Source organism: Brassica napus, chromosome C7, assembly GCF_020379485.1.
Source record: "Brassica napus cultivar Da-Ae chromosome C7, Da-Ae, whole genome shotgun sequence".
In the NCBI taxonomy this organism is placed as follows: domain Eukaryota; kingdom Viridiplantae; phylum Streptophyta; class Magnoliopsida; order Brassicales; family Brassicaceae; genus Brassica; species Brassica napus.
In genome coordinates, this window is record NC_063450.1 from 30,402,534 (window position 1) to 30,411,081 (window position 8,548).

The 8,548-nt window shown below is 37.0% G+C and overlaps 1 non-coding gene across 1 annotated transcript; it reads right to left on the minus strand.

Moving 5' to 3' along the window:
* Positions 1 to 8,145: 8,145 nt before the first annotated feature.
* LOC125590891 lies at positions 8,146 to 8,252 on the minus strand. Its single transcript, XR_007326893.1, has one exon. It is a non-coding gene; the product is annotated as a small nucleolar RNA R71 (small nucleolar RNA).
* Positions 8,253 to 8,548: the final 296 nt, after the last annotated feature.

An 8,548-nucleotide genomic window follows, 5' to 3' on the forward strand; every position in this document is an offset into this window, starting at 1 on the left:
TATATTTAAAATATAAAGACATTTAATAAAAATAAATAAAAACAAGAAATATAACCAAAAATATCAAGATCGAAAAATCCATATCCATGTTCAGATTCATGCACCCTAATTGAACTCAAAATTTTATCATATTCCTAACATTGTTATATTCCTAACATTGTTATTTGAACCTAAAAAAAAATAACAAAATCCAAACCAAACTTAAATTCATAAATAAACCGAACTATTACTATATTTTTTGAATCAAAAACCACAACAGAACCGATGCCAAACCGAAAATAAAAAAAATATAACCTGGACGCAAACCAAAGTTTATAAAATATCATCAAATCATAAAATTTTAATTAAAAACATAAATCATAAATATAAATATAAATAATCTTGCGCACAGTACCGGTTTTTTAAACTCGCCTTCTTCAAATATGGATTCTTTGGGCGTAAGATTTGATGCAATTTGTTGGTGTTCTTCGTACAAACGATCCACAATATCTACCTGAAAGTGGAAAATGGATATATTATATAAAACCATAACATAATAGAAAATTTCAGTTAAGTAAACCTCATAGTAGGTTTCATGAGCCTCGTAATAGCCTTCATGGACCTCATAATAACCTTAATCTTTTTCGTTAGAAAGGTGATGAAATAGGATTTAGAGGATGCTTAATTTTATATAAGATTGACGCATAATTAAACTATAATATCGCTAATCGTGAAACATAGTTATTTGTGTGGTTGTTAAAAAAGTTTGAAAATTTGAGAAAATTGACAATTGTAGAATACAATATGTTCCGTTTTCGAACATTACACCTAAATAGATGCTACTTATTTGTTAACTTGCAAGATTTGATGGAGCTTAATTTTATTTTCTAAAAAGATTTGATGGAAATTATAATATTTGAAGATGTGAAGAAAATATCATTCTCATTCCAGAGCCAATCATGTCCGGAGAAAATATCATTTTCTTTCCAGATACTATCTTCTGTTCATTCATTATATGTGCTTCAGTCCACAGTGTTGATTCTAGGGGTGGGCGTTCGGGTATCCATTCGGGTTCGGTTCGGGTTTATTCGGGTTTCGGGTTTTCGGGGTTAAAGATTATAGCTCCATTCGGGTATTTCTAAATTTCGGTTCGGGTTCGGTTCGGGTTCGGATAACCCATTTAAATAATTTTTAAAATTTTAAAATTCAATATATAGTTTCAATTTCTCAAAATCTGTAAATAAAATACTATATAACATATAAACTTGAATAACATATGTCAGAGTACCTAAACTTAACATATAAATTGGTTTGTTTGAATATTTTGATCGACAATCAGTAGACATTTCAACTATTTTTGGTGTTTTGAGTATATTTTATACTATTTTAGAAATTTACTTTTGAATATTTGTATATATTTTTAAGTATTTTAGACAACTTAAAAGTATCTTATATATTTTGAATGTTTTTAATATACATTGAATCTAAAAATAATTAATATATTTAGATATATAAATCTATTTCGGATACATTCGGGTACCCGAAATACTTCGGTTCGGGTCGGGTTCGGTTTCGGTTCTCTGGATACCAAAATTTTGAATCCGTTCGGATATTTAATCAATTTCGGTTCGGATTCGGTACTACTTTTTCGGATCGGATTCGGTTCGGTTCTTCGGATTCGGATTTTTTGCCCAGCCCTAGTTGATTCTGTTTCTGGCAATTTGAGCGTATCCCTAGGATCAATATCCAGATTAATAAAAACTTTATTATTCCTTCTTTTCCAGATATACGATAGTATCCATGCAAACTGATGATCATCTAATTGCGGGAAGACTCTCCAGAAAAGATGATCCATGTTTGTAAAAAGAGACCTTGTTGGGAAAATAGCTGGATTTAATGATATCTTTGAGAGAGTCCAAACATGAAGTGCTGGAAGACATTCAAAAAACACATGGTTTATCGATTCCTCGTCAGCTCTGCATCTTGCACAACATATATCACCAGTTATCCCTCGCACTTGCAAATTCTTCTTAACTGCTACACACACTGTCACCAATTGCCATAGAAAGTGTTTTATCTTTGGTGGACACCGTATTTTCCAGCAGAATGACTTCAATACATCTACTGTGGGTCCAAACATTACTGGTGGCCTTTCCATGTCTGGGTAAACCCGTTCTACCTGATATCATGATTTGACAGTATATTTCCCATTGTTTGTAAAATGCCACCCATCTCTATCTACCATCTGGGTTCTGCTCAGTGGCATACTTTATATACTTTTCACATCCTGTGGGTCCACTAAAGCCCGGAGTGCCTGCAAGTTCCAATTTCGCGAAGAAGAATCAATGAGAGAATCCACTGTGAGGTCTGGGTAATGATTGTGTTGGTTTTTATTAGATGTTCTCGGGCGAGTGGTTGGGAGCCATGGATCATTTTATACAGATATAGATGATCCTGATCCCACCCGTTTAATTAATCCTTTGCTTACCAGAGATCTAGCAGATGTGATACTCCGCCAGCCATATGACGGAGAATATGAACGAATCGGTTCCAGGGGTGAGGTGTCCCTGTAATTAGGGGTGGGCACTTTACCCGATATCCGAAGCCGCACCCGAACCCGATCCGAAAAACCCGAACCGAAATCCGAACCGAAGTAGCAAAACATCCGAACGGGTATTGAATTATGAGAGATTGGATATCCGAACCCGAACGGGTAATATCCAAACCCGAATGGATATCCGAAGATAACCGAACATATGTATTATTAACCTTATATTTCTAGTTTACATCTCTCATTTTATATAAAATATTTATATTGATGCTACACATACTTTAAGTTCATATGATATACATACAATTACCGAGAAAATGATTTACTACTCACTTAAAATGTATGTCAAACTTTTTATTTCAAGAATTAACAAAAAGTTACACCCAAAATTTAAAAACAATAACAAAATTAATGTTTTTTTAGTTTCAAAACGTTATGTCCAAATCTATTAACAATTCAATCTATTTTAAAAAAAAAATAGTTAAGTGAAAGCTATATTTTTATATACAAGAAATTTGAGAAATGAAAATTTTAATTTTTTTTTCAAAATCTAAATATCCGAACCCGATCCAAAATAACCGAATCCGAACTAAAAATACCCGAACCCAACCCGAAGTACAGAAATACCCGAACGGGTTCTACACCTCTATACCGAAATACCCGAAAATCCGAAATACCCGACCCAAACCCGAACGAGTACCCGAACGCCCACCCCTACCTGTAATACCGACCTTTGAAAACTCGAGAAAATAAAGTATTTGGCTTATCAATCAATCGCCATAACTGTTTACCAAACATCGCTGTGTTGAAATCAGTGATGTCTTTGAACCCAAATCATCCTTCCTCCTTGCTAACACATAATTTGTCCCAAGATTTCCAGTGCATTCCTCTTGTGTTTCCCCCTGGACTCCACCAGAATTTTGCTACCACGCTTGTCAATCTTTTTGCAATTGCCTTAGATAAACGATAGCAAGACATCACATGATTTGATAATGTCGTAACCACTGATTTAATGATCACTTCCTTTCTTCCTTTTATGAAAAACTTAAAACTCCAACCGTTAACCCTTTTGTTTAGCCTATCTTGCACGAAGCTAAAAACTTGAATCTTTGAACCTCCAAGATTTTCTGGTAATCCAAGATAAGTTCCCATTCCTCCAAGATTCTGATTACCCAAAATATCTCTCAATCCATGTCTGGCTGATTCCTCAATCTTGTGCCCAAATTGGATCGAAGACTTATCAAAATTAATGAGTTGACATGATACTATCTCATATTCCTTTAAAATCATGAGAATAGTTTGACATTCTTCTCTTTGGGCTTTACAAAAGAAGAGACTATCGTCCGCAAAGAGCAGATGAGAAATCGATGGACATGCTCTGGCTACCTTCATACCCGTCAGTTGTTGCCCACTCTCCGCCTTTTTAATATTTGCAATCAAAGCCTCAGTACACTATATAAATAAATAAGGGGATAAATGATCCCCTTGCCGTAAACCCCTATGTGGAATAATGAGACCACGTTGTTGGCCATTTAGTAGAACCCGATATTGAACCGACGATATACACTCTATCATTAATTTAATCCAATGAAGATCAAAACCCATCTTTTCTAGTAAAGCCCTAATAAAATCCCATTCCATCATATCATACGCTTTACTCATGTTCGTTTTAATTGCCATATACTTTCTTTGACATGCTTTATTAGTCTGTAATCCATGAAACATCTCATGAGCTATAAGAATATTATCAGATATCAACCTCCCAACCACGAATGCCGATTGATTTTCCGAAATGAGGGAGAGAAGACATAATTTCAACCGCTGACACAACACCTTCGAGATAATTTTATACCCTACATTACATAGACTAATTGGCCTCAGCTCCGTCATCCTTGTAGGCCTCTCCGTTTTTGGAATCATACAGATATTAGTAATATTTAACCTTGGATCCATTTCTGCGGAAACCAAAAAAAGATTTACCATTTCTACTAAATCATTCTTAATAATATGCCAGGAATGTTGGAAAAAAAGAGCTGTCATGTCGTCCGGTCCTGGCGCCTTCTCTGGATGCATCATAAACAAAGCTTCTTTAACCTCATTCTCAGTTGCTATCCTCAAAAAACGTTGGTTCATCTGAGGAGTGATACCCGTTGTTACCTCTCTGAGAAAACTTTCAAACTCTGTTGGTGAAGTGGTGCTGAATAGATCTTCAAAATAGTCTAGAGCCACTTTTTCCACCCCATTATCCTCTGTATTCCAGTTCCCCGCAGCATCATGTAATCCAGCAATCCTATTATCAACTCGTCAATTCTTAGTTAAAGCGTGATAGAATTTTATGTTAAGATCCCCAGAAGAATACCATATATTCCTACTTTTCTGATGCCAATAATCTTCTTCATCCTTATATGCATCTTGTAACTTACTAGAGACCTCCACGATATCCTCCTGAGATATAGTATTATCTGTTTGTACTTCTTCGAGAGCTTTCTGTAAATCATTTATTTTTTCATTTCTGTAAGGTGGATTGTTTTTCCGCCATTTTGCAATTTCGTGTCGACATTTACTAATTTTTGCCACTATACCATCTTCTCTTCCTAAACTATAAACTGACCAGCCCATTGTAATGGATTCCATAAGACCCTCTTGTCCAACCCATCTCTTATCAAAAAGAAATTGCCCTTTCCTCCTAGGAACTTTATCTTCTAGGTACGCCACCACTGGCCGATGATCAGATACCACCATCCCTAGATATTATGTGATTGTGATTGTGATTTTTTTGATTTTTTTTGTTAAATCATATATGTGATTGTTTTGTTAAATGTTAATCTTTAATATGTCACTTAAATACAAATTAAATATGTTCATGCATTTTAAATAGTAACAATATATAAAAATGATAATGGTATGGGCATTTTACTCGGACCCGAAGATCCGAACCAAAACCGACCCAAAAAATTCTGGTCCAGGTAGCAATCGAACTGATGTTTTTACCTTATTTGGTTTCGTTGTGGAGGACCCGCAAGTTTTGGACCCGACCCAACCCGAATCTGAGACCCGATGGGTACCCAAAACTTCTAGTATATATCTTTATATATAAAGAAGACCTTGAATAACTCCGAAGGGGTGCAGCTCGGATGCCACGTCATCAATTAGTGCTCTGCTGATGCGACATATGTCCTCAATTTAAAACAATACGTTTCATTTATTTAAGGATGTAATTGATTTGGGTTTCAAGTTTGTATGGGCTTTATGTCGGCTTAATGGACCCAAAACTGAATAAAGAGCAACTCCAGATGTATAGAAACGCGGCGTTTTGGATTTAGGGCTGAACCGTTCTTCATCTATGCCGTATGAGAGCTAAACTAGATTTGGGGTTTTGAAAGCGTTCTTTTATCTTCTTCCTTAAAAATGCAACCAGTTACAGACTTACAGGTTCATCCTCTTAAAATCGTTGCTTTAATCCATTAGCCACGATCTCTCTTCAATGCCAGTTTGACTCCTGCGAGGCGGTGTAACTGCGGCTATAAAAAGGTTGGTGATATTCCGTGTTTTTAACGGTTTTAAACTCGTTTTGTAGCAATTAAATGGTCGGTTTTAATTAATGTTTTGGTCTATTTGATGCGTTTTGGTGTTCTTAAGTGTAATATGCAGGTTACTAGATAGCTTGAAAGAAAAGAACGCATTCGGGATTTATTCAGAAGCAAGATGGACCGAACAATGGACCGAACGAGAAGTATTGATCGCACAGAGCCACAGATCGACCGATCCGGTCCATGTAGATCGACCGATCCACGGTTTCAGCCACAAATCCACCGATCCGGTCTATGTGGATCGACCGATCTCAGGCTCTACGGGCTCCACACGCACAAACGAGCTTTTCACTCCTTTTTACCCACTCCCCTCAATAATTCACAAAAGAACTCGACCTTGGAGACTCAGAAAAGACCAGGGGCGACCAAGGAGGAGATTTACAAGTTCTAGAGAGAAGATTTGAGTGTTTTGTACTTGTTTTGGTGTGATTTGTGAAGATTTGTAAAGGAGTTCATCTCAAAACCATTTGGAGAAGATCTTCTGAACCTTTACTCTGTTTTAATACAATCTTATCATGTTTTCTTCATCAAAATCGTTTTGTTCTTGCTTAGTTATGTGTGAGTAGTCATCTAGTTGGGTTTAGGGGTTCTCATAGGGGATTTCTTGATGTTTTGATCCATAAAACGTGTGTAGACTAAGGGATTACGTTTTGGTTCTTCATCTAATGGATTTCTTACTGCTTGAACTGAATTGATCACTTAGTTCATGATTTCAGATTGTTTGATGCACCGAAAGTGATTGTTTGAACTTCCGAAAATACTTTAGATGAGCAAAGTGTCCTTAACCCTCGGAAGTTGATGTTATTGCGCTTTGTGAACATATTGAACCTGTTCTTAATGCTTGTTTAGAAATTGAAACTCAGCGGAAGTTAGTGTGGAGATTTCTATAACATAGAGAATTAGCGCTACGGAAGTAGGTTAATTCTAATATCGTGTTTGAGTTCTAGACGGTTCTTAATATATCCCTGTGTCTTCCATTAATTGTATCTTGATTAAAAAGAAATCCCTGAGAATTCCCAATGCCCAACGTTTGTTTTAAAATAGTTTTCAAATCGTTTAAATCATCTTTTTACATGCTTGTTTATGTTTTGTGACACCTAAGAAAATTAAATAAAAACCATCAAAAATATATCTTGATTCGCTGTAGCTATTAACTTGTCTGCAACTCTACGTGTGATCATCGGTCCCTGTGGATTCGATCCCGTATTACTACTGCGTACTTTACTGTGCACTTGCAGTTAGATAATCGGGTTAAAACTCGAGACATCAAGTTTTTGGCGCCGTTGCCGGGGACCATTTGGTCACCCTAGAGTTAATGATCAGTTTAAGACTATAGCATTTTTTTATTTTGTCTAATGTTTCTGTCTTTCTCTTTCTGTTTGTGTTTTCAGGTGAATGAGCGGATTTCATACTAGAAGCAAAGGATCATCGAATTTAATACCTTTGGAGTTAGAGCTCGGCCGCCTAGAGAGACAAGTGAAAAAGAAAAGACTTGAGTCCGCTGAAGAGGTTGAAATGGCTGAACACCAAGAAGACCAATTTCAGGACAACCCGCAAAATCCAATTCCTGTAAATGAACGAGAAGGCAACAATGCTGGTGATAATCAGCAGGCTGGTGTAGCTGCAAGACAACAGGCTGGAGACTATGGCATGCCTAGGATGACGCTTGCACATTATGATACACCAGATGCATTCTATGCCGATCGTTCTGGGATTCGCCCACCTCCCATTGAGAGAAGAGACTTTGAGATCAAGACTGGTCTCATTAATTTGGTGGAGAAAAATCCGTTTCATGGAAACCCGTCTGAGGACCCGATGTATCACTTGGAGCATTTTGAGCGAGTCTGTGACACCAGCAGACATAATGGAGTTCCTCAAGGCGCTTTGAAATGCAGGTTGTTCCCGTTTTCCTTAGCTGATAAAGCTATCAGATGGTTAAAGTCCATCCCTCCAGGATCTCTTACTACATGGGAAGAGACAAGAGCTGCTTTTCTACAGCATTTCTTCACCAAGTCAAGGTCCACATATCTGAGAAGCAGAATTGGAAGCTTTCAGCAACTTGATTCAGAAAGCTTTCATGAGGCTTGGGAGCGTTTCAAGGAGTACACACAGGACTGCCCTCACCATGGCTACACTGATGTGAGTTTGCTGAACATTTTCTATAATGGAGTTCATGAAGAGAGTCAAGATGCCATGGACACAGCAAGTAATGGTGATTTCATGACCAAGACTGTTGAAGAAGCTTACACCTTGTTGAACAACCTGTCATCCAGCAAAGCAAACCGCAAGTCAAGGTTTGATACCAGCCAGAAGGGTGTTGGTTATGAATCCAAGAAGATAGATGAGTTGAATGCCAAGATTGAGATGCTTCTCAAGAGAGATCAGAAATCTGTGAAATTTGTGGAGGAGCAAGGCTATCGTTCCTCAC